The 20,178-nt window shown below is 35.7% G+C and overlaps 2 protein-coding genes across 2 annotated transcripts in view; one reads left to right on the forward strand and one right to left on the reverse strand.

Moving 5' to 3' along the window:
• Window positions 1–20,178, reverse strand: part of emp (epithelial membrane protein) — a 226,157-nt gene that overhangs the window by 200,294 nt on the left and 5,685 nt on the right. The gene's annotated exons all lie outside the window — the stretch shown is intronic.
• Window positions 1–20,178, forward strand: part of Sms (Spermine synthase) — a 78,019-nt gene that overhangs the window by 6,801 nt on the left and 51,040 nt on the right. The window lies entirely within an intron of this gene.

Here is a 20,178-nt window from a genome sequence, read left to right on the forward strand (position 1 = left end):
ACTCTTCACAAAGACTTGTGACACAAAACAAATAGACACAAACTGGAAGAAAAAGCGAAACAACTACTTTCATATTATTCACGGAACATGAGAAATCAAATTTCTTATGTTTTTTACCACTTTTATTTGTAACTAATGTTACTGCAGTTTCGTCATATGAGGACATTTTTAAACAATTACAATAAACTGATAATAAGTCACAGTGACAATAATAAGACAATAATAGAGATACTTAACTCAATTGATGAATACCTGAATTTTGTTTACTTGTGACAATGTAGACAAGCCAGTATGAAAACCGGTGAGTAAACTACTTAGATCGATTTGATCATTTAACAGGTTGCACCCGCAATGTTTATGCTTGTGAATTTCCAAGGATTCCAAATAATTGAGTTCGCAACCCTTCCTTGCATAGTGCAAAATTTCCGAATCGTTTAGCTTTGGAAACTTGTGGTTGCATGAGGCATGTCAAGGAATAATATGTTTTTTCTGAAAAAAACCACAATTATCTCTGTTCTTTTACCAAAATATGTTTTACCCATTTCTTGATTTCTGATTGTTTGATCTGGAGGTATATTAATCTGAAAGTGAATTTACGGTTTTGTTTTCTGACTAACTTCTGGATTGTATCTGCGTTGAAATCATTATTATGGCCTAAGTGTATAATTATTTCTATTTCCCTAGCTAGATTGTTAATTGTTAGCAGACAAAGGCAGTGAGAATGCTCGGTGCAACATTGAATTGTAGGCTGCTAATTTATGACTGTTTGGATGGACAGAATCACTTGGGATGGTAATGTCTGCATAGCTAGGTTTTCTGAATACATTGAACTCAAATTCATTCTGATTGTATGTAATGGCCATGTCTAAGAAATCGTCTACATATCTGAATCAAAAATGAATGAATTTCGTCACACCTCACATCATTAAAAATTCACTGACTTTAGTGGAAAACATAAGGAACCAAACCACGCCACATAATTCAATTTTAGTTTCATTCGATTAAAGAGTAGGTTCTCCAACAGCTGAACCGATTTATGACATTCATGAATAATCTCAATAGCAACATTCAGTTCACACTCGAAACAGAGGCAGAGAAACAGATCAATTTCTTAGACCTGATCATTACACACAATCAGAATAAATTTTAGTTCAATGTATTCAGAAAACCTAGCCATACAGACATTACCATCCCAACAGATTATTTCCATCCAGACACTCATAAATTAGCAGCCTACAATTCAATGTTGCATTCTCACTGACTTTGTTTGCTGACAATCAAGCTGTGGGAAATTGAAATAATTACACAGATAGGCCATAATGATGGTTTCAACGCAGATACAATCCAGAACTTAGTCAGAAAACAAAGCCGTAAATTCACTTACAGATTAATATACCCCCACAACAAACAATCAGAAATCAAGAAAGTGGCAAAAAACAAAGAAACAGTTTGATCTTTCTCTTGAAGACGATCACTTGATGATCGAAACACGTGCCGAGGTTTCGAAGTGGCGGTTTGGTGTTGGGAAAAAACTTCAGTAATATTCTTAACTCAACGATATGTTTATAAAATCCAAAGTATGAAATCTTCTTACAGAAAAGTATTTTATAAAAGGCCTCACTGTAATCAAGCAGTTTCATCAGAGTAAATTGATTTTTATCAATTGAATTGAATAAAACCTGCGTTATGTTGACAAGAGCAGTTGTAGTGGTGTGGGATTCCCGGAAACCTGACTGGACAGCAGTGATGATGATATTACTATACACAACTGAATCAATCTTATATTTGAGGATCAACTCAAATGCTTTGGAGAGAACAGGCAGTTTCCTGATAGGCCTCAGGTGTGATAGTTCTGTTGGATTGTCACATTTCGGTAACGGTAAAACGATGGCTTCTTTTCATGAAGTGGGGAAGCTGTTTGTTACAATTGCGGTGTTGAATATATGTGTGATATGGTTGATAAGGTAACTTTCAACATGTCTTAACATAATTAGAGATACACCATCTGATCCAGCACAGTTACTTTTTACACGATTCAGATATTGCTGCACCTGAGAGGGATTTATCTTCAACAAAGTTGAGAATTTGGAATTTGGTTGTATTTTTCCGGAAGAGAATATCTGAATATCTGCTTTAACAGTATGCTTTATATTAACGAAATGAAAATGATGGTGGAAGGATGTCTTCACGATATCTAGCGTTCTGAGCGTGCTCCAGATTACTTAAGACTACTATTTCTCAAAGTAAATTCCAAGTAAGCTTTTTTTCCCGTCTTATAGCACCCATGGTATAGTTTTGCATTTGCTTATAGTATGTCAATGAGTATGATATTTTCAAAAATATATGAAGTTTACTGTCTTATGTTCATGATATGTTTTCAATGTTAATACTTCGCATAAAATAGCAGAATGGTCGGAAATACCACTGTCCGGAACATTTACGGATTTTATATCATTTACGTATGATGTGAAGAAGTTTGACTAGGTATTGGCGGTTATTCTAGTAGGAACTTCAATCAGTTGGGACAAAGCATAACTCTCAAGTAGATTCAATAATCCCTCCGTGGATTGTTAAGAGATTTATATTCAGATCGCCAGCTAAATTCAAATAGTCAAAGTTTATTATAAGACTCGACACAACTTCTTCCAATGCAGATAGTGGGTGTTACGTTAACTTTGGGCGATCGATAAGCGATTCCAAAGATAGTTTTACTAAACTTTCTTATTGAAATCCACATCTGTTCTAAGTGTAGACTCACCTCAGAAAAAACTATTTGAAATTCTATAGAAGTTTTTATGTCAAAGCCAACTCCACCTCCTCCAACAAGACGGTAATTCTCAATTTCCACTATATTTGAAGAGATATCTTGACTGAGTTTCTGATATAGCAAATATAGCAATATTGTGAGTGATGATGAAATCCTCAAGCAAGTCAAACCCAGTGAATAGAGACCTTACATTAAGATGGGCAAATTTGAGACTCCTTATCATATTTTAATAGATTATTGAAAAACAAATAAAAAGTAATATCAATATGAATAAAATTTAATATTTATCAGTAATTAAGGGGAGCGGGTTTTCATTGGTTTTTCAGTATACTTGGGGGGAACCTTCTTGGTTGGTTTTATTGACGTCGGTGAGGACTCTGAATGATGTAGCTACTTTGGTGGTACTAGAGGCAATTGCGTTTTTTTATAAGAGATTGAGGCGATCAAATCAGTTGTTCAGTTGGGTTCAAAGACTCGTTTCCTTGTCTCTTCTAGATAATGAATATCACTCGAACTTCATCTATGTCGAACAAGATGTTTTTTCAGTAACTAAGCTAGCAATCACATGATTATTTTAAAAGAAAAATAATCATTGATAAAATATTGGTTATCAAATTCATAAACTTTCTTTAAAATGTCTGTTAGAAATTATACAAGTTTTTCAATAGGAGAACGAATTGAAGCAATGAAAGGTTTAACCGACAGAATTGGTTTGTGTATTTTAGGTAATGCATAAAATTTTGGCAAGGTCCCAGTATAATTAGTTACACGTCTTTTTGTAAGTTCGTCAATCGGATTGACAAATAATTTTTCAATTAAATCATTACAATTACGTTGAACTTTTAATGTAGGATCTTTACTCACTTGTGAGTAAGAATCACAATTTTCAATGAGGTCTGTAGAAAGGGTAAAGAGGAAAATTAAAACTTCCTCTTTGAAGATGATCACTTGGTGATCGAAACACGTGTCGAGGTGTTAAAAATAACGATTTGGTGTTGGGAAAAAAACTCCAGTAATATTCATAACGTGTAATAGAAATCTAAAGTTTAATAGTTATTATGAGTTAGTAGATATAATTAATGGATTCGAATAATTGTGCCAATTAATTATTTATCACTGAGATTCCAAGAATAGACATACAATTGGTGATAGTGACAGTACAAATATTAGGGAGTGGGGGTATTTGTGTGTGAAATCTATTGTAACACATAAAATGTTCTTAACAAAATGTTAACGAATAGGTATGGACTTAGTTGGTCCAATTAATCAAATGATCAGAATATCAAATCGTCTAAAAAAACAATTCTTTCAGGCCAGTCTCAACTCCCTACACTATATGTCAATGGACTGACACCTATCAGAACTACTCCCCTGGCTAATACCGCGAAGGGCGTCGGATATATCTGACTAGTGTCAGTGCAGGTTTCTTCACTGCGGTTGGCGATACAACTGCTGTAATAGATTTTCAATTATTTGAACACACTTGCAGACCGGTTTCGGGCTGTTTGGCCACTTGTCAGTGCAAGGTGGTGTCTATCATCGGTCGGTAGCCAAGCGGTAGCCAAGCGGTTCGGCGTGGGTGATTTGTTCACTCACTCGAATTGACTGCCGTGTTGGTCGGTGGTTCAAGCCCTAGTCTGAACGATCGATCTTCACTTGCTATCGTCCAACTCGTGTTAGGAATCACACGTTAAAAGGTAAGACCTCGTCAATCCTTAGCTCGCACAAGTTTCGACTTTTGAGGGTTGTCGTTCGTAGGGGTGCGACAGCTGGTTAACGGAAAAACAGATTTTAAAACAGATCATCAACATGAAGTCGATGATTTCCGATAATTTAAAATCAAATTCCTTCAGAGTTTCATTCCTCGAACTAGGCTGAAACGGACAACAAGCAACAGATTTGTCATCGCCCTATCTGCTTGTGCACGAGGTAACCAACCGCATATCCGAAATTTGCCTCGTATAAGGAAAGAAAACTTTTCACACATAGTTAGTGGGCATACTTGCAGACTGGCTATAAATCAAATCATTTAAAAGAACAATTCGTTGACACCTGTCGGATATAATACAACGCCTTTTTTGGTATTAGCCAGGAAAGTAGTTGTTTTCTGATAGGCATCATTCCATTAGCCTACAGTGTAGGGAGTTGAAACTGACGTGAACGAATTGTTCCTTTAGATGAATTGATTTATGCCCACTGACTATGTGAAAAGTGGTCAGTATATGTAATCAACCAAATAAAATCAAATTCCACATGTGGATTCCAAAATTCGTTAACTATTACAGAGAAAAATTGAAGGGCATCTTATTTACGTGTCATTTTTAAATTTGCTGGTGACTATCATTTTCGCTTGAAGCTGTAAGTGGTAGAAAAAATTACCGATGAGGAATGTCATCCTTCAATCAAAAATTGACTGGTTCTTGCATTTTCCTGAAAAGTTGAGGCAAGTTCTGGTAGCGGCTTTGTTTCATTTTTGTTTGGCCACCCTGTATATTTCAAGTGTCTATTGGTACATTTCCCATTCCTCTTTGAAACTCATAAACGCTCTCAATTAAGATTTCATTCTTCTCCATCAATTTTATACATATTCAAAGAATGTTTTATCTTTTTCTTTGAAAATTCAATCAGTTTCGAATTTACACTCTAATAATGTTTAATTTTTATTTATCGAAAAGAAGTTATCAATATCTTCGTTATCAAAAATCCTTCAAGTATCCACTCTTCCTAAAATTTGTTTTAAATTTTGTCAAGGATTGTTGCTATTCTGAAATAGAAACATTTTGACCAATCCAATGTATAATAATTCCCATGAAACATAATAATTGTGATTTTTTCGTCTCATTATAATTGCCGACAATTTAACTTGGAACTGTAATTAAGCCGTTCTCTAGAATTATCATTAAACCATTAAAGATGCGTGTTCTCTAAATCGAATATTTACAAACATGACATCTGATAATTGCTTATATCCGAAGGTAGGTCACGAGTCAGGATATTTTCATGTACCTCACGTACGATAGCTGAATTTCGTAATAAGTCAAAGATAGACGAATAACCAATTGTTTTAATCAATTTCGTCATCAAGCACATATTCTTACACAACAGTATTAAGCTATATAAATGTCACGTGAATTGACGAATTATTATTTGGAAAAATAGTGGTAAGAAGTATTCTGAAAACGAAACATCTGCTGAGAAAAAAATGCAGAAGAGGTCAATTTTTGTCATAACTCCTTCTCCACCCCTTGTTGACCTCACATTCAGTACTAAGTTAAAGTTAAGAATTCATCTACGAGATTGTTCACCAGGTAAATGTCCACTTTGGAAACAACAAAAAAACAACTGTTCCATTAAGCTTTCTACTTCTCCATAATCATACAAAAAAAGTTGGAAACTTCCCAAGGAAGGAAGAAAGCAATTGATTTCAAAATAAACTTTTCACAAAAATGTGAAAATGCATAGAAGTTACTTTCAGACACATTCTGGGAGAAGAAGCCCTTTCGAAAAAACTACTTTCACATACAGATTGAATTAAACGAATTCCATATTCAGTTCCAAAACATACATTATGGAATTGAATATGGAAACATACGTCATCGAATTGATTCAGATATCATTCACGGAATTGCTACACAATTTTAGCCTCCGAAACGGTGAGGTGAATATCTGTTTAACTTCTCAGTTTTTCTGATAGGCAAAATTTTTAAATACGACAAATTATTGATAATTAGAAGATATTTGCAGATATGCAGTAACTTATCGGGGTAAACTAAAAAGTTTCCACACGTTTCTATTACAATTCAATTCTCCGTATCTATTACAATTGCAATTTCAATATATTTGAGATTGTGATAGGTGAAAATACCTAAAGAAGGTCGATAAAATATGTGATGCAAACAGACAATACTTGATGAAAATCGATAACTTTATTGTGAAATTTTCACCAAAACAGTTTCACAGAAACGTAACATGTAAAGTGTTTGTTGAAGGTCAATACATGGTATATGATGTATATTACTGGAGTAGTTTTACGTTTGTTGAAATTTGCATTTTTGCATACTGAATGAAGTAATAAAGTGAATATGTCAATTGTCTATAGAACCCAGAGGAATTAGTTATTCTTAATGAATAGATTTGACAACGAGTAATAATGAAGGAGTTTCGTGGGGGTCATAGTAGTGGACGGACGTGCCGATAACGTTCCTCCACAAAGAAGATACGCGGATGCCATGTGCTATCGCGGGGCTTCTATACATATTGTGATTGTCTGAGTGTAAAGTCATTAATACGTGAAAGTTCATGTGAAAGTTTGGTCAAAAATGTGAAGTGAGGGCCCCCTTTATTCACGTCGGTATCCAGGCCGAGATGGTTTGGATAATCACGTAAAGGGGACCATATATGTGAATTCAAAAACCTGAAGGTCTCCGGACGAAGAAGCGACCCAATAAATATATACAGGCCGTTTCTTTCATCATGTGGTAACATTGCTATATTCTAAACTATAACAGATACGAAGACGATTGAATGGAAAAAAAAGGTAACTGTCATCGGGAACTATGGTCGAAGAAAATTTACGAAGACTCCTGCCCCTCTTGAGTTATACAGGGAAAACCAAAAATACTGTTTTTCGTTTTCTTCGAATGGAATTCGAATCAACTTTTTTTTAATACGGACCTCTCTTCTTTACTACAGTAATTGCTACTTTTTCAATCAAAATGACGTAGCTCATTCGTTAGATTATTGTGCTTCAATTAAAGATTTCAGTCTTAGGAAAAGCCGTAAACATCAATTTTAATTTCTGTATTTATTAATTTGGAAATCTTTCAGAATAAAATATTTTAAAACTCAAATTTTATTCATTTGTATATCTATAGCATTTCTCGTCATTTCGTTAGACATGACAAATACCTAAACCAAACAACCAGTACCTCTCAGTACCTCTTTCAAGGGCATAGCTTTGATACATTCTGATCTTCCCAGTGACTGACAATAACACCCAAAGAGTAAAATCGAAGTAGATCTATGAAGAGCTGAAGAAATTGGCGAACAGCAATAGATTGGCTCAATAATAGATGAAGGACCCTCGGGAAACTATGTTTGTTATCAAAATCTACGAAATGGGTCCAGATCAGGAGATAGGTCAAGAAGAAAAGGTATTGGAAGAGGTATTGGGATTGGGAACACACACATTAGAAACTTTTTTGCGGACAAAACGCTCTTAGATCGATGCCTGAATCGGTGGAAGTCATCTTGAATTTGGTCAGGTTGGAGCCTGACTCCCTTACCCTTTGAACTGATGCTTGCCAGAAGGACAAACGGGTCATGACTGATGTGGGTGTTATGGTATGGCGGCATGAGTGCCCTCAGACATCAGTACCGCCCTCCACGGTGTACCCCTGCCTGGCTGGGGTGAATTGGATGAACACGTTGTTTATCTTTCAACGGAAGATATAGGGGCCTCATTCGACAGTGTGTCGGGGCCTTCTATAACGGAAGGGTCGTCTACAGTATAATCCATAGCTTCCCTAACTAATGGGTTTTCATGAGTTTCTGCGCCATCAAAAACTCTCTGATTTCTCGACTGAATGGACTGCCGAATGGAAGGTAGCTGCAAATCTCTGCGGATGGCTTCATTCCGCACGAACCAAGGAGCATTTACAATCATCCTTATTAACTTGTTTTGTAATACCTCCAGAATGGTGATATTATATTTCGCCGCTTGTCACCAGACGCCTGAAGCATAAATGATGACAGGCTTGAACATCGTATTATAGATGGTAATTTTGTTTTTAAGACTCATTTTTGATTTTCTATTGATCAGAGGGTACAGACGTGCTATCCGACCCTCGATCTTTGATTTGACGCACATTATGTGCGGGTTCCAAGTGAGCCTACGGTCTATTAGAAGGCCGAGGTACTTTACCCGCGCTTGCCAGTTAATCTCTCTTCCAGAGATTCCCAGTCTTATCCGGGTTCACTCGGATCTTCCAATCAAGGTACCAGCGCTCGAGGTCGTCCAATGCACGTTGCAGATAGACGACACCGAGCTTCCGACCCATGGAAGATAAGAGGAGAGCCGTGTCATCGGCGTAAAGAGATATCTTCACACGCTCAGGCCTCGGAAGGTCACTGGTGTAAAGTGCATACAACGTCAGAGAGAGCACGGCCTCCTGTGGCACTCCAGCAAGGATCTCTCTGTTATCAGACAGAGATCCCTCTACTCTAACCTGAAATGTCCTGTTTTTCAGGAAGGACCCGATCCACCGGACAGGGCCCCGAGGCAGGTCGAACGCGTTTAATTTGTGCAGAAGACCTTCGTGTCAAACACGGTCGAAGGCCTTCGAGATGTCTAATAGGACAATGTGCACTTTTTTGTTTGTGTTTAACTCGCGGATGGTGTTTTCGACCAGCCTTCGAGCCTGTAACTCAGTGGAGTGGTTTCTCCTGAAGCGAAATTGTTCATCAGGCAGAACATTTCGGTCCTCAACTTCTTCGTTGAGCCTTTGGAGAACAACTCTTTCAGCCAGCTTAACCGCCGAAGAGAGTAAACTGATCGGGCGGTAGTTCTGTGGGAACAGCGGGTTCTGATCCTGTTTTGGGATCATGACGACGACCGCATGCCTCCACCTACTGGGGAAGTGTCTGAGGGCTAACGAACTGTTAATTATGTTCAATAAGCATACAACTCAGTTTTCCGGGAGCCTCTTCAACAACTTGTTAGTTATTGAGTCGACCCCCGTGCTTTTTTAGCCTTTGCGGCCCTGATATATCCCTTCAGCTCTTCCACAGAAGCTGGACGCATGTCGTCATCGTCATCTTCCCTGAGGAGTCGGTGAACCCGGTCTTCCAACAGCATATCGCGATCGATGTCGTCGTCGTTAACGTTAAGCTGAAACTGACGTTTCATTGAGTCAGCAAAGGCTAATGCTTTGTCGGCGGGGGAGTAGCATACTCCGCGCTCTCCATGAATGGGTGAAAGAGCAGTCTTCTTCCCCTTGAGCCTGCGAGTGACTCGCCAAAGCTCGTCACTCCCAGGTTCAAAGGATTCCAAAGCTCTTCCCACCTTTCGTTTCTATGACCGATGATGGCCTGCTTGACTTGGTTGGCCTTCCTATTTGCCGCATTTTTATCCCCTGGAAAAAGGGTTCGCTGATAGAGCCTTCTCAGACGATTTCTCTCTCGTATCAAGGCTTTGATACGAGTGGGAAACTCATTATAGCTCCTCAGCGGACACTCCTCCCTGGAGGTGGCCGCTCGAAACGCATCATTTACGGAAAGCTCGAAACGCTCGACTGCCGCGTCGAGTTGAATTGAATCGCTGTAGATTAAATCCATTTGAAAAAACGTTCTCAGGTTTATTCCACTCGAGCGCAGTTTTCGAAATAAAAGAGTTCTTACACAGTGAAGTGCAAGGTGTACTGAGTTGAACCTCAAAACAGTGAGCAGCCATAGTTCGTCGTGTATTTCAGATATGCACCGCTCTTGGTGGAATAAAATGTGGCAAGTCACTTGAATACCTCCCGTGGAAGTAATAATAGAAGAGAGACAAATCTCCAACCTTTCTTCTATATCCAAGACTATCAAGGATGCAAGTAATGTTCGTGTCTCCAATCAGGCAGATGGCTCTTTTCTGGATGGAATCTAGCAGCTTTAGGGTTTGTTAGGGGTGGAGCTCCATACATGAGAACAATACTCCAAAGAAGTTCTGATCTAAGCTTTATGAAGCATCAAAAGTTGCTGATGTGTACAGTTTTCTGGTTCAGACTAGTGTTCCAAGCTTTTGAAAAGCAGCCTTTCCAATTCCAGCAACATGAGATTGTGCCAAAACATATTGGTGTCCATTTTAACCCCCACAAACTTATCGAAGCGAAAAGTGAAATTGTCTGACCTGACATTATTATATCCGGTTCGGAGACATTTATCTTGATGAAGGGACTATCTGATAAAGAACCTGGAGAACCGCCTCAACAGAGCAGATATAGGAACAGAATATTCAAGAGCCAGTCACTGGACAATTAATTTATGGAGCACCTGAATAAAACAGAGTCCTGATTCAAATGAAGATGAATAATATTTCTTGAGCTATGGATATTTCTATTCTCACAACTTTATTTTCAAATGTAATTTTTATTTAAAAATGGCTTCATTTCTTCCAAATAGATCAGTTATTGCTATCTATTTGATTTATCAGAAACTTATGAGTTTTAAAAAGTTTCTTCTGGAGGACCATTCCCAAACATGAAGGATGTAGGAAAGAGATTACTCACAGAGATTTTTCTATTTCAGAAATGCCACCTCAATTCTAATTCTTCAACTTCATAAAACGGCCGTCACAAGAATTATTCTTTACAATTTCTATATTTTGAATTATATTCGAATCCACGAAATTTGACAACCCAATCATCAAATTTGTCTGCACTTCGTCTTGTCAGGAAAATTCTTTCTATCCCAATGATAAAACTATATTTTGAGTGTTCGAATATACTTTTCACTGAAGTTCATTCCGAATTCTGAAGTGAGAAGTATGCTGAAGAAACCAAATATGAAAAATAAAGACTTGGACGTGGCTTACCAGACGAATGATATTTTGAAAAATATAATAAATGACAATGAAGACAAAACTCCATTGTCGGATGGATCAGGTTCTTTCGAATCGAGTTCGTTTTTGCCCAAACCGTCATATTGAACTTCTTCCAAAAGAATACAGGAACATATAAGTAGTTCCTTGAATGTGAAGATCAATTTCAAAAAAGGGAACCACCTTACACACGTTAAAAGAAAGAGGTTTTTCCTTATTGTTGAAAGATTGCTCGCGTTCAGCCTATTCCCAAAAAAAAGAAAAATCTTTCAAATAACTGAAGACCAGATGCTTTGTTATCAGTAATATCAAAAATCATGGAAGAAACCGTGAACCACCATATCCTTGAATGTCTGGAAGACTTTAACATATTGAGCGATTATCAATATGGCTTTAGGAAATGAAGATCAACGGGTGACCTTCTATCGTATGTCACCCATATTTGGAATAACTTAATCCAGAAACATGGAGAATCAAGATCTGTTACGCTTGATATTTCTAAGGCCTGTTGGAGCATTTTTTATATCGCTCTCCAGCTACCTGAAAGAACGTTCCCTGCAATTGACTGTCGATGGATATCTCTCGAATACTTTTACCATTAACGCTGGTGTTCCCCAACTCTGGTGTTCTCCAACGCTGGTCTAAAAAATAAATCAAAATCAATTCCAGAGCACGTCAATATAGATCCGGAAACACTCAATAATTTTTACTGCACAATTGCTCAAAAACTAACTTCATTCCTTGTTCCTACTTCAAATCCTATGGATTATTTAAATAATGTAAATATGCCCAACAACTTTCACTTTGAAGACACAAATTTATTAGAGCTGAAAGAAATCTTGCAAGAAAATAAAAACAAAAATGCAACAGACATTGATGAAATTTCAGTAAAAATTTTAAATAACCTTCCCGATTCCGCTTTGAATACACTACTGATGGCTATAAATAAATCCTTTTCCTTTGGAAATTTTCCTTCTTGTCTAAAAACAGTTCTTGTAATTCCTATTTTCAAAGGTGGTAATGCAGAAGATCCAAATAACTTCAGACCTATCTCCATGCTCTCAACACTCTCAAAAATCATAGAAAAAATTGTGAAAAAAAGGGTATTAGCTACAATATATTAACTATCAATTTGGCTTTAAGAAGGCAAAAGGCACTAATGATGCAATCTTTTCCTTTCTTGAACATGTCTACACACATCTCAATGATGGTGAGGTCGTAGTTGCAGTATTCTGCGATTTCTCCAAAGCTTTTGATTGTGTAAATCATGAACTTCTTTTGCAAAAGTTGAACTACTATGGCTTGAGAAGAGTGTGTAATTATTCGTCAGGTCTTACTTAAGTGATAGAAAACAGTTAGTGAGATCAAACGAAAAACTATCACACACGAAGGATATCTTATGAGGCGTACCACGAGGATCAGTACTAGGCCCGATTTTTTTCCTTATTTATGTAAATGACTGGTGACTCTCTCAATTCAAGGAAGTTTCACCATCTTTGCGGATGACACCACGCTCCTTTGGCATGGAAAAAATACTTCTAATGTGAAAGAAACTATCTCTAGTGATTTAGAAGTTGTGAAAAAATGGTGTCACGCAAACTTCTTGTGCTTTAATATTAAAAAAACAAACCTACTCACCTTCAGCTGTACTATTAACAATGTATACTTGAATGGACAAATTCTTGAGAATAAAAAGCAATCCAAATTCCTGGGAATCTTCATGGATAACAAATTAAAATTTGATCAACATATTTCAGCTTTGAATAAACAGTTGGCATCAGGATGTTGTGTACTTCGAATAGTTTCAAATGAACTGAGTTCATCCACAACAAAAATGGTATATCATTCCCTGATTGAGTCCCATCTGAGATATAGTGTTGCCTTCTGGGGATTTTGCAGTCAACAACTTTTTCATTCAGTGTTTGTTTCGCAAAAGCGATGCAAGGTGGGAGTACGTGAGTCATGCAGACCATTATTTTTGAGAGGAAAAATTCTCACTGTTACTTGTATTTTCATACTTGAAACTACAAGTAACAGTGAACCGGAACCTACAAATTACATAACCCGGCAAGTAACTGAAAATAAAATACATCTTCCTGTTCCAAAAACAAGCCAGACAAAGTATTCTTTTATTTATGAAAGTAAAAAGCTGTATAATCACATACCTTACGAAATTAGGAAGGAAAAAAGCTATAAAAAGTTCAAAAATCTTGTTAAAGATGCCCTTGCAACTAAAGCGTACTACAATTTTGATGAATATTACAATGCAACTTTGCTGTGATTCAATAGAGGTGTTTTTTTTTGTTTATATTGGCACCTATGCTTTAAATACTTGGCACCTTATGCTTTAAATTTTATACTGGGATATATATTATTTTATTGCCATGGCACGTGAACTTATGTTCAAATTGTATATATTTGTTATTTACATCTTTTGAAAGGGACTATACAAACTATTTTGTCCACAATTTGTTAAATTTTATTTTCTATTGTTATATTTCATCTATTAGATATGTGAATTTAGTTTTGCTCAAATTGTGTTTCTGTGTACTAGTGTTTTTGAATTGTTTCTTTTCTCTTATTCTTTGAAGTGCTATATATACCAGATTTTTTAACAAGCTTTGTCAATAAGATTGTATTTTCTTGGACAATAAAGTATATGTCTATTCTAAATACCACTGGTATATTTTATTTATACGACTGGTTTCGGGTTTGACCCCATTATCAAGTATGAAACTGAAATCTAAAGTTTGAAATATCGGTTATATTAAAATTTTCAGGTATGCTGCAAGGACAGGTATTTGAGAGACAGGTAGTTGGGCGAACCAAAAGCCAACTTTAAAAGTTCACACTGAAAATTTTAGGGTTGTTAAACTTGTAAATTCAAGAGGGGAGACCTAGATAAATCGAGTTTTTCGTTTAGGGGTATATATTTCTGGTTTTTAATTCATTTGTTGATTTCTATGGCCTCCAACAAATTCGTGTTTTCCCTTTATTATATCTGTGTAGGATTTTGAGGTTATCTTCATTTATCTTGTGGTTTGATTTTTGAAGATGTTCGTACATTGCGAATGTTTTGTCCTAACTGACGTGTTCACGCAGTCTTATGTCAAAATTTCTACCGGTTTGACTTGTATATACTGCAGAGCATTCGCTATACTCTATTCTATATATACCTGATTTTTCATTCTATCCCGTTTGGGTTTCACATTGAACAGGGTATTGTATATCAACGACTCATTGTGGAAAACAAAGAATCCAATATAATGCTTTGCTGATGACAACACACTTATCTCGTGATTCAATGTGGATTCCAAGACATCGACTGAGGATGCATTTCTTCACCGGCAGCAGGAGGTTGCATATAGTAATGAGGATCTACATGTGATTTTGAATTGGTGTGAAAATAACCAGGTTCAGTTCAATGCCACGAAAACCCAGGCTTCTCAAAAGCTTAGAACACTGTTTCGAACCAGAAAACTGTACACACCTCTGTCCATTTCACAGAAAAGTAAATTGAACGTAAATTAAAAAAGTTTTTCTGTTCCTAGTAAAAAGTATTTCTCACAAAAATAAAATTTCCCAACTCCTCGAGAGATTCAATTGTATGAACTACAAATTATAGTTTCTACAAACTATTCCAATTAAAAGCAGGGTTACTGTTAAGTTAACTATATAACATTTTTTCAAAAAAATACAATCAACAAATATAATTCCAAAGTCAACTGAATTTCTAGTTGGGTAATGTGAAGCGAAACATTGAATGTTGACTCTCTTTTGTATATTTAAAAAATATAATTGTACGATATTTTCCCTAGCTCACTTCATTGTTAAATCACGTTTTCGATAAACCACATCACTGGGCGTTTTATGATTTGCTCTGATTGTTGTTATATGATATTCAGGCAGTGGTTGGAGTAACATTTACTCATAGCCTGTACAAGATTGCGACAAGTATTTATAACTTCATAATAAAATAAAACGCATTTTTGAAGGAAAAGTAAAAGGCAAGGCTGATTGACTTCGATAGGAATGTGAATCAGTATAAAACTATGTTGGTGTTGATTATATCATGATACAAAAACAATACCACATTTTACATATGAAGCAACAAACATTTTCGCATTCTTGGTGGAATACTCAGTTTTTGGTCACGACATGATTATACGTTGATAGAGGAAAAATAGACTAATAATAAAATCCGATAGCCCAATGCTGTTATGTTCGATGAAAATAATCAAGGTAGACGGTGTTTATAAATAAATCCTTGAAGAATAACAATCAATTCATTGTCATTTGTAGAGCAGAAAAAAATATCACTTTGATTGAGAAAGGATTTTTCAACTTCAGATTAAACTATAATCAACAACTATGAATCTATATAATGAGAGTTTGCATAGCTATGGATCTTTGACAGTATTTTGAAAAATATTTTCGAAAAAGTGTCATCATTTTGATTCAAATTAATTCAAACAATATCATTTGTTATTCTACAAGAGGTTACTCGAGACATTCCGTTTGATAGGCATTCTTTAAAATCTGTTATATATTCCATAATATGTCAAAACTGACTAACCAAAAACAACCTCTCGCCTTACAGATAAGTGACAGTAACAGTACGTCATCACTCAGATACTTTTGATGCTGAACACGGTACCGACATAGTGAGAATTTTACTTTCATGTCAAGTTGTTTTTATTAAAAATAAAATGTCTAAAATTATCTAGATGCATTGAACATATACAGTGTGATCCATTTTTAAAGGCAACACCCCCCTAAAATTTGAAGTTGTAAATCGATTTTAATAATTTTTTTCAAATGTCAAGTACTGAAAGGTCTACCTTGGGACGAAATTTGGAATGTTTATTAGGCATACTACGATATTTTTTCTTAGTTCGAAAATCGGGATTTTTTATTAGCGATTTGTTTTATTGAAAAAATCACTACGCCACTGGATTCAGAATGCCTCTAAATAGGTGTGACCAAAATTTCATGGAAAAATATTCATTATTAACAAAGTTATGACAACTCAAAAATTCGAAAACTCACACAGCTAACAGTCACAATATATAATTTTTTCTATGATTTCAACAATAAAGTGCCGCCAGATGAAAAAAAAACAAATAGCGTAAATATTTTAAATGAAAATAACGGAATTACATTCACACAATTTAACTAACAATGAAGCAAAAAAAATTAATAAACGTAACTAATAACTAATTATTGAAATGTTTCGATTCAGTGCAACAATTGATTCTAACTCATATTCTAGTAGCCTCTATTAATCCACCATGTATTTCGATACATGTGTCGTAGCGCTTACGAATGTTTCTGATTACGTTCCTTAGTTCTTGAGGGCTAATATCTGCACATACCTGTCGAATTCTTGCACAAAGTTCATTTCTATCTCTTGAGCGGTTTTTGTAAACCTTTTGTGTGAGAAGTCCCCAGAGAAAAAAGTCCAAAACTGTGAGGTCTGGAGATCTGGGTGGCCACTCTATAATCGGACTACCACGGCCTATCCATCGGTTTGGAAAATGTTCGTTAAGCCATTGCCTCACAGCTCTGGCATAATGAACTGAACACCCATCTAACTGGACAATTAAATTTGATCGTTCATTGATTGGCACCTCGTGAATAGCATCCCAAAATTCTGTGTTTAAAAATTCTAGAAACCTCTGCGCAATAATGTTTTACTCAAAAAAGAAAGGACCAATAATTCGTTCGTTCAATATCCCACACCAGACGTTGATTTTTTGGGAATACTGGCTTTTACAGTTTATTACCCAGTTAGGATTATCCGCTGCCCAATAGCGACAATTCTGTGATGACACTACTCCATTTGTAGTGAAAGTGGCTTCGTCGGTATATACAATATTCTTTAGGAAATTTCAATTGTTTAAATATTCCCCTTGGGCTCATAAACAATATTCCAGGCGTCTTGCTTCGTCGCCTTCTTGAAGTGTGTGTAAAAATTTTGGCTTGAAAGGTTTAGGTAATATTCTTCGCCTTGAGACATCTCCGAATAGTTTCTCGTGGAATATTCAAATCTAAAGTGGCATTCCTTATACTGGCATCAGGATTATTTCCGAAATAATCTAAAATGATTTGATCATTCCTGTTTCGTCTTTGTACAGGATTACTTTTTAACATCATTTTCGATACTGCACCAGTTTCATTGACTATTTTATTAACCGTACCGCAGCTGATACGAGGACGATCTGGATGTCTCTCATTAAATACTCTACAAACCTCTCTAGCACTTCTAACGTCATCTCCCGAAAGGCGTACAATTTCAATTTTCTCTCTTACGCTCAATCTTGCAGCCATGACACAAAATAATTCGAAGAACTATAAGGTGAATATTGTTGACAATAGTACACTTAAATGAATTTCACTAGTTCGGACTTCCATTGTCTATTATATAAAATGATTTGAAATCCCTGAAACAAGTAAAAAAGAATAATTAAAAAAGAATAGTTGAAAATAACAATTATATTAAGCAACAATAAACCTGGAATGAAATGATAGTAAAATAACCTACAAGTAAAAATATGATAATTGAATAAATAAAAATTAAAGGAATGCAAAAAGAAAATAATAAAAATAAAAAAGTGTAGAGATTCCAAGTCACGTTAGTTCACGACGTTTCGATTGTTGGTATCTACAATCGTCTTCGGGTGATGACTGGACTGATTCCTCCGAGAGATGACTATTTTATAGGTCGTTGAAATACTTTCACTTTCTCTACTTTCCATTTTCCGCTTCACTGATTCCGTGAGAGATGACCGATTTGGCGGGAGTTGGTCATTTCTCGTTTGATGATGGGTTTCCATATGTTTCGTATATCTACGCTGGCCTGGCTGAATACGTTGTTGGACAACATGTATGCGGCTTCCTTAAATTTTCTCCTGAACCAATGTTCCTCTTTGTGCAAGATCCTCTTTGTGCAGATCAAGCTGAGATCTTGCACAAAGAGGAACATTGGTTCAGGAGAAAATTTAAGGAAGCCGCATACATGTTGTCCAACAACGTATTCAGCCAGGCCAGCGTAGATATACGAAACATATGGAAACCCATCATCAAACGAGAAATGACCAACTCCCGCCAAATCGGTCATCTCTCACGGAATCAGTGAAGCGGAAAATGGAAAGTAGAGAAAGTGAAAGTATTTCAACGACCTATAAAATAGTCATCTCTCGGAGGAATCAGTCCAGTCATCACCCGAAGACGATTGTAGATACCAACAATCGAAACGTCGTGAACTAACGTGACTTGGAATCTCTACACTTTTTTATTTTTATTATTTTCTTTTTGCATTCCTTTAATTTTTATTTATTCAATTATTATATTTTTACTTGTAGGTTATTTTACTATCATTTCATTTCAGGTTTATTGTTGCTTAATATAATTGTTATTTTCAACTATTCTTTTTTAATTATTCTTTTTTACTTGTTTCAGGGATTTCAAATCATTTTATATAATAGACAATGGAAGTCCGAACTAGTGAAATTCATCACGAAACATTGTCAATCACCTTCAAACAGTACACTTAAATCTTTCACAAGTGTCAAACTGTAATATAATTTCCATGGCAACTAAGATTTAAATTGAAATATTAGGTCTTAGTTTTAGTTAATTTGCGTGAAAACTTGGAATATAATTCCGTTATTTTCATTAAAAATATTTACGCTATTTGTTTTTTTTTTCATCTGGCGGCACTTCATTGTTGAAATCATAACAAAAATATTCTCATGGCTATATCTGCTGATATAGGGTGTTTTTTGAGACTGTTAGCTGTGTGAGTTTTCGAATTTTTGAGTTGTCATAACTTTGTTAATAATGAATATTTTTTTATGAAATTTTGGTCACATCTGTTTAGAGGCACTCTGAATCCAGTGGCGTAGTGATTTTTTCAATAAAAAAATCGCTAATAAAAAAATCCCGATTTTCGACTAAGAAAAAATAATGTAGTTTGCCCTGAAACTTTAATAAACATTTCAAATTTTGTCCCAAGGTAAACCTTTCAGTACTTGACATTTCAAAAAAAATTATTAAAATCGGTTTACAACTTCAAATTTTAGGGGGGTGTTTTCATTAAAAATGGTTCACACTCAATATTCTTCAATTAAAAACATTGGAAGACAGCTAACAAAATGAAATCATGATTTTTGGAACATCACGTATACCATTTTTTTTCTAACCAATAACTTTAAAGAATATTTGGGGTGCGACCACATTATTTTTAAAATTCGAAAGAACTTAAATTAACGAATATTGTCGCCACAAAAATTTTTGAAATGTTTGAAAACAAACGTTTGTTTGAAATGTGTTTTTATGGCTGTCAACTCTCTACAAACGACAACCCTCTGAAATCGAAACTTGCGCATGAGCATTAACGAGGTTTTATCTTTCATCATGCGATTACCGCACGGATTGGACGATACACAGTGAACATCGACAGTATTACAGTTGGGATCTGAACAATTTTCACATGTCTGTCGACTGAATAAGTAGAACAGACCACTCATGCTAACCAACCGAGTATCGAGAACTGTCTGACCAAGAATGCATGATTTGTTACTCTTCGGAAGTTTAATATAATACTATCAACCCGACCTGACTTCGCTTGGTGATAGTTTCACATCAACTTATAACTAACAATAATGACTTGCAACAAAATTCACTCAAAAACAAAATATGTTCATAAGTATCGATGTTAATTTTGGCATCAAGTACCTATCTATTACAAAACAAAAGTGTGACCTTGAAATTCAAAGTGACAGCTACGTAAAACAGAACTAATGCAATTGCAGTTTTTCTTCATTACGGG

The sequence above is a fragment of the Leptinotarsa decemlineata genome, unplaced genomic scaffold, assembly GCF_025532065.1.
Source record: "Leptinotarsa decemlineata unplaced genomic scaffold, Ldec_3_MD MMD2_P_RNA_scaffold_9, whole genome shotgun sequence".
Taxonomy (NCBI): domain Eukaryota; kingdom Metazoa; phylum Arthropoda; class Insecta; order Coleoptera; family Chrysomelidae; genus Leptinotarsa; species Leptinotarsa decemlineata.